This window comes from Bombus huntii, unplaced genomic scaffold (assembly GCF_024542735.1).
Source record: "Bombus huntii isolate Logan2020A unplaced genomic scaffold, iyBomHunt1.1 ctg00000307.1, whole genome shotgun sequence".
Taxonomy (NCBI): Eukaryota; Metazoa; Arthropoda; class Insecta; order Hymenoptera; family Apidae; genus Bombus; species Bombus huntii.
This window is the reverse complement of record NW_026099503.1, coordinates 15,001-22,471: the sequence shown is the minus strand read 5'-3', so window position 1 is coordinate 22,471 and position 7,471 is coordinate 15,001. Positions and strand designations below refer to the sequence as shown.

Sequence of the window (7,471 nt, the reverse complement as noted above, 5' to 3'; positions counted from 1 at the left end):
GTATAGTAGTGATCGAGCGTTCGCGAGACTAAGTTCCAGCGTCCCTTCCGAACGGTACGTTGCTACGGAGGTTTTGCACCGTAAGCGCGCGGCCGCTAGCCCGGCCGGCGCCGGCCTTCCGGCTGGCGCTTTCGTATCTATAAGAGAGACGTCGAGCCGGACGGTTCGGTCGGAACAGCGTTGAGCGCGTGGCTATTCTACGGCCTCGGTTGAGAATTCAGTCACCGCTCCTCGAGTCTTAGTGTATTTTACGCTATTTCTCGACTGTTCCTCCGTTCTCGTTCTGGTTTTTTCTCTACACTGCTGCGCCGCGGGTCGCTGTCCTGGACGTAATGACCAAATATCGTGGCAAGGTTCCCCTGAGTCGGGAAGCTGGTGACCTGTGTGTACGTATTCTAACAAAAATTGTTAGATGCGTGTGTGCTTGTACTAACTGAGCATCGATTCATTCAAAAGAGTATAACCGTCTGCTTTCTATAAAAACTTCTGCTTTCGCAGAAGTATCCGATGAGGCGGTAGGAGCGTACTATCTTTGCGTAGTATGTCTTCTGCCGAAAATGTTCTACCGATTGAAAGAATATTCTTACGGTATGTCCAGCGCGACGCACTGGGATACGCGCTTGTTCGTTCAGCGTGAGGTGCGTATACGTGCTTTACCGCTAAGATATTCTAATAAGTCTTTTTACACGAAGACAGCATTATGGAAATGTTCCTTTAGAAGTACGATTCTAAACATTTTATATAAGACTATGAGAAAGAGAGAGAGAGAAGAGAGGAGGTGGAGTTGAGAATTACAAAGTGGCTGCGAGCGGCGTTCGAAGATTATTACTGAACTATGGGTGTATCTCGAACGTCGCTAGGAGATATATTTTATAGATATATCTATCTTAAGAACGAAAAGTCTCGTCGTACGGTGCTTACGTCCCACCTACGACACGAAGAGAACTTAAACGAAATTTATAAGAATTGTTATACGAATAAGATCCCTGGTTGATCCTGCCAGTAGTCATATGCTTGTCTCAAAGATTAAGCCATGCATGTCTCAGTACATGCCGCATTAAGGTGAAACCGCGAATGGCTCATTAAATCAGTTATGGTTTCTTAGATCATACCTACATTTACTTGGATAACTGTGGTAATTCTAGAGCTAATACATGCAAACAGATTCCGACCAGAGATGGTAGGAATGCTTTTATTAGATCAAAACCAATCGGTGGCGGATGGCTCGTCTGTCCGTCCATCGTTTGTTTTGGTGACTCTGAATAACTTTGTGCTGATCGCATGGTCATCTAGCACCGGCGACGCATCTTTCAAATGTCTGCCTTATCAACTGTCGATGGTAGGTTCTGCGCCTACCATGGTTGTAACGGGTAACGGGGAATCAGGGTTCGATTCCGGAGAGGGAGCCTGAGAAACAGCTACCACATCCAAGGAAGGCAGCAGGCGCGCAAATTACCCACTCCCGGCACGGGGAGGTAGTGACGAAAAATAACGATACGGGACTCATCCGAGGCCCCGTAATCGGAATGAGTACACTTTAAATCCTTTAACGAGGACCAATTGGAGGGCAAGTCTGGTGCCAGCAGCCGCGGTAATTCCAGCTCCAATAGCGTATATTAAAGTTGTTGCGGTTAAAAAGCTCGTAGTTGAATCTGTGTGTCACAGTGTCGGTTCACCGCTCGCGGTGTTTAACTGGCATTATGTGGTACGTCCTATCGGTGGGCTTAGCTCCTCGCGGGCGGTCCAACTAATATCCCATCGCGGTGCTCTTCACTGAGTGTCGAGGTGGGCCGATACGTTTACTTTGAACAAATTAGAGTGCTTAAAGCAGGCTACCTTCGCCTGAATACTGTGTGCATGGAATAATGGAATAGGACCTCGGTTCTATTTTGTTGGTTTTCGGAGCCCCGAGGTAATGATTAATAGGGACAGATGGGGGCATTCGTATTGCGACGTTAGAGGTGAAATTCTTGGATCGTCGCAAGACGGACAGAAGCGAAAGCATTTGCCAAAAATGTTTTCATTAATCAAGAACGAAAGTTAGAGGTTCGAAGGCGATCAGATACCGCCCTAGTTCTAACCATAAACGATGCCAGCCAGCGATCCGCCGAAGTTCCTCCGATGACTCGGCGGGCAGCTTCCGGGAAACCAAAGCTTTTGGGTTCCGGGGGAAGTATGGTTGCAAAGCTGAAACTTAAAGGAATTGACGGAAGGGCACCACCAGGAGTGGAGCCTGCGGCTTAATTTGACTCAACACGGGAAACCTCACCAGGCCCGGACACCGGAAGGATTGACAGATTGATAGCTCTTTCTTGATTCGGTGGGTGGTGGTGCATGGCCGTTCTTAGTTGGTGGAGCGATTTGTCTGGTTAATTCCGATAACGAACGAGACTCTAGCCTGCTAAATAGACGTAACTTATGGTATCTCGAAGGCCCCCGGCTTCGGTCGGTGGGTTTTTACTACCAACGTACAAACAAATCTTCTTAGAGGAACAGGCGGCTTCTAGCCGCACGAGATTGAGCAATAACAGGTCTGTGATGCCCTTAGATGTTCTGGGCCGCACGCGCGCTACACTGAAGGAATCAGCGTGTTTTCCCTGGCCGAAAGGCCCGGGTAACCCGCTGAACCTCCTTCGTGCTAGGGATTGGGGCTTGCAATTATTCCCCATGAACGAGGAATTCCCAGTAAGCGCGAGTCATAAGCTCGCGTTGATTACGTCCCTGCCCTTTGTACACACCGCCCGTCGCTACTACCGATTGAATGATTTAGTGAGGTCTTCGGACTGGTGCGCGGCCAATGTGATAAGCATTGCCGATGTTACCGGGAAGATGACCAAACTTGATCATTTAGAGGAAGTAAAAGTCGTAACAAGGTTTCCGTAGGTGAACCTGCGGAAGGATCATTAACGATACGATACCAAAAGAATTTGACTTGAACACATATAAAAACTATGAAATATATATCACAATGGTCGGTAAGGAGCCGTACTCCTCCTGTATCGACGAAAGTATATACGACGTATTAACAAGCTATATACTTTAACAAACGAAAACGCCAGGGAGCTTGGCAACCTCCGTTGGCACGAATAGAAATATTCTTAAGGAGGAGACGACCCTCCAGCTACGGAATTATACGAAGAGAAGGTGGCACTCTCTCTCGATCATCGGGATGAAGAGATATATATATACAAGTATAAAAACGAAATGCGAATGAAACTTATTCGAGGCGCCTGCGTGAGGTCGTAAACAGAAAGACCCGCCGTCTCCGAATAAAACATATAACATATAATATATATATATATGAAATTCTAATAAAAGGGAACTCTAGCTTCGAAAGAGCCAACAAAAGTTAAGGCTCGATATCAAACGAAAAAATTACGATGGAAACCAGGTGTAAAGAGAAATGCAGTCGTGGCGCCTGCGAGAGGCCGTACACAGAAAGACCCGCCGTCACGATCTCGTATTTCGTATTTGCATCGTGGAAACCGTACAAACGAAATATAAAAGTCCATGCAAACTAATAAGAAAATCTCTAAAGTGCCTCGTGTCGGAGTGATCATGCTCGCCTATTCTCTTCTATGTTTCGTGGTCTGTGTTGCGTTTGTTCTCCTCCTAGCAACGGGACATATCGAAGACTCCTCTTTGGGATCGAACGAAGCGTCTAGAACGAGTCGACGAGAGCGAAAGAACTTGTAGCGAGTCGCGCAGAGCGAAAGGATACCGATATACATCTTCGAAGGTTCTCTTCGAAGATCCATGGATACCTTCTGCGTCGACTTCTCTCGTCTCTTTCATCGAAACTCTCGTCGTTCTCGAAACGTGCTTCCTACCCAAAGGGCGTGTGCTCTTCGTATGTCGTTTCGTTCGAAATAACGAAACCACGTGTAACATACTCGTGGATCGGGTAACCTAGAACGAAGACGCATCGCGTGGATGTTGGCCCGCTATGCGACGATGACCGATGATGATGATGATGATGATGATGATGATATGATGATGATGTCGATGTCGACGACGACGACGATGAAGACGATGTGTAGCAACGATTCGTAACTAGTCTAGCCGAAGTTCGTTCAGAGGGGAACGCCGCCGGCTTCGAAGCCTCGATGTCGTGAGTCGGACACCCGTGCCGTCGCTAGAGTTTTTCAAACTCTGCTTCTGGATATTGGGACGAAAGACCGCTCGAGGACGACGACAGCCGTGCGTGCGTATCCCATCGAATTTTTTTTACACCACCTGAACGAGACTAAAGTTTCGTCTAGTTGATCGTCTACCGTCGCATAATGTATATTATATACCGTTCAGAGGGGACCGGCTGTCTATCCTCGTTGTCGTGAGTCGGACACCCGTGCCGTCGCTAGAGTTTTTCAAACTCTGCTTCTGGATATCGGGACGAAAGACCGCGCGAGGACGACGGATGCGAGTCCCATCGAATTTTTGACTTACACACTACCTGAACGAGACTTAAAGTTTCATATTATATACCGTTCAGAGGGGACCGGCTGTCTATCCTCGTTGTCGTGAGTCGGACACCCGTGCCGTCGCTAGAGTTTTTCAAACTCTGCTTCTGGATATCGGGACGAAAGACCGCGCGAGGACGACGGATGCGAGTCCCATCGAATTTTTGACTTACACACTACCTGAACGAGACTTAAAGTTTCATATAATATACCGTTCAGAGGGGACCGGCTGTCTTTCCTCGTTGTCGTGAGTCGGACACCCGTGCCGTCGCTAGAGTTTTTCAAACTCTGCTTCTGGATATCGGGACGAAAGACCGCGCGAGGACGACGGATGCGAGTCCCATCGAATTTTTTATTTACACACTACCTGAACGAGACTTAAAGTTTCATCCAGTTTGTCGTCTATCATCGCATATATAATATACCGTTCAGAGGGGACCGGCTGTCTATCCTCGTTGTCGTGAGTCGGACACCCGTGCCGTCGCTAGAGTTTTTCAAACTCTGCTTCTGGATATCGGGACGAAAGACCGCGCGAGGACGACGGATGCGAGTCCCATCGAATTTTTGACTTACACACTACCTGAACGAGACTTAAAGTTTCATATAATATACCGTTCAGAGGGGACCGGCTGTCTTTCCTCGTTGTCGTGAGTCGGACACCCGTGCCGTCGCTAGAGTTTTTCAAACTCTGCTTCTGGATATCGGGACGAAAGACCGCGCGAGGACGACGGATGCGAGTCCCATCGAATTTTTGATTTACACACTACCTGAACGAGACTTAAAGTTTCATCCAGTTTGTCGTCTATCATCTCATATATAATATACCGTTCAGAGGGGACCGGCTGTCTATCCTCGTTGTCGTGAGTCGGACACCCGTGCCGTCGCTAGAGTTTTTCAAACTCTGCTTCTGGATGTTGGGACGAAAGACCGCGCGAGGACGATGGATGCGTGTCCCATCGAATTTTTGATTTACAAGACACACACTACCTGAACGAGACTAAAGTTTCATCGAGTTTATCATCGCATAACCCGTTCGGAGGGGACCGGCTGTCTATCCTCGTTGTCGTGAGTCGGACACCCGTGCCGTCGCTAGAGTTTTTCAAACTCTGCTTCTGGATATCGGGACGAAAGACCGCGCGAGGACGATGGCTGCGAGTCCCATCGAATTTTTGTTTTTTTTTTTTTTTTTAAAGAAAAAACACCACCCGAACGGAGATGTGTTCTATCTTTCGTCGATTTTTCATGCTTTCAGTCGGTCGCGTGGTCGCCATCCGTTCGGAGGGGATCGCCGGCTTCGAAACCTCGATGTCGTGAGTCGGACACCCGTGCCGTCGCTAGAGTTTTTCAAACTCTGCTTCTGGATATTGGGACGAAAGACCGCTCGAGGCGGACGGCCGCGCGAATCCCATCGAATCTTTACTATCACCCGAACGATGGAGAGATGCACGCGCGCTGTTTCTTGAATAATTGGACGAGAGAGTAGAATCAAACACATATATAACATGGGCTAGCCACCGTGCTTACTCGTTCGCGAGATCGTGTGCTGTACAGAGGATTCAGAATCGGGTGTATATATCCCCGTCGTTTCCTGACGAACGGAGCTTCGATCTCGATGGTTGTTATATATCATAATGTACTTTACGCCCGGCCGGCGAACGCGCGTATCTTCGCGCGTTCGTCGTTTTCTTTTTTTTTCGAACGTTTTTGTGTCGTCAATCCTATGGCGACTTCTGCGCGTTCGATTCCCGTTGGTCGAACGTGACGGAACTCGGCTTCGCTAGAACCGAGAAGAGTACATTTGAGTATTGAACTGTTGTAAATTTATAAAAGATTACCCTGAACGGTGGATCACTTGGCTCGTGGGTCGATGAAGAACGCAGCTAATTGCGCGTCAACGTGTGAACTGCAGGACACATGAACATCGACATTTCGAACGCACATTGCGGTCCACGGATACAATTCCTGGACCACGCCTGGCTGAGGGTTGCTCACGTAAACCTAAGACTGCTTGCGTTGCGTATCGTTACTCTCCGTATCTGTCTCTCTCTGTCCCTTCTTGCCTTAACAACCCGCCGTCGTTCTTCTTTATATAAGAGAACGTTTCAGAGTCGGACGAAGGTACAAGAACGAGGATACGAATAAGAGCGGACGGAGAGAACATACGCGACGTACGAGCGATTGTTGGACGCTCGTCGGCGTTCGTCGCGGTCGTGCAGAGACCGTGCAAGTCGTACGCATGCTCGATATATAATCTATCGTGTTCACGGGAGACTACGAAACTCTACCTCTGTCTCTCTCTGTCCCTTCTTGCCTTGACAACCCGCCGTCGTTCTTCTTAAAAATTATAAGAGAACGTTTCAGAGTCGGACGAAGGTATACGAAGGGATACGAATAAGAGCGGAGAGAACCGGTCACGGACCTGCGTGAGTGCTCGCGGCGTCGTGAGTCGTCCTTACGAGGGCGACCGCCCGCTTATGCACCGCTTCGTGTATCGGTTATCGAACGTATATACTCGTAGTGTTCTCCTCGTGACCGATTTTTTTTTCATATCAGGCGATATATGCTACGTTTGCCGGTGTTCGACGCACGAAGGTCCGCGCCCCCGACGTCGTCTTAAAAGAATATTATATTTGGCGAGACTGAGAGAGAAAGCAAATATGGGAACTCGGTCGAGAGAGGAGAGAAGAGAGAACCAAAAAAAAAACCTAAACTCGATGGCGTGCGAAACTTTGCCATAATCTACCGTCTTTTCTTAAGACTCTCGTACAGCCCCAGGGATCGAATGCCCACTCCGTCTCTTCGCGAAAGCGACTGACAACAACGAGGACCGTCGCATCGATGGGTCGTCGTTGCGTTTTACACGCTCTGTGCTTTTTTACAAGCCCCGAAAGTATCAGCCGTAGATCCGGGAACGCACACGCGAGATTTCTTCGAGCGCTCTGACGACTTAGGGAGGTATGATCCCCAGCGTCGCGCGGAGATCGGAGAGTACACGTACTCGTATCGGGACG

At 48.6% G+C, this 7,471-nt stretch overlaps 2 non-coding genes across 2 annotated transcripts; both read left to right on the top strand.

Moving 5' to 3' along the window:
• The first annotated feature begins 983 nt into the window (after positions 1-983).
• On the top strand, positions 984-2,906 carry LOC126877959 (small subunit ribosomal RNA). Its single transcript, XR_007695484.1, has one exon. It is a non-coding gene; the product is annotated as a small subunit ribosomal RNA (ribosomal RNA).
• A 3,386-nt stretch (positions 2,907-6,292) lies between these two features.
• Positions 6,293-6,447, top strand: LOC126877958 (5.8S ribosomal RNA). The gene has a single exon (XR_007695483.1). It is a non-coding gene; the product is annotated as a 5.8S ribosomal RNA (ribosomal RNA).
• Positions 6,448-7,471: the final 1,024 nt, after the last annotated feature.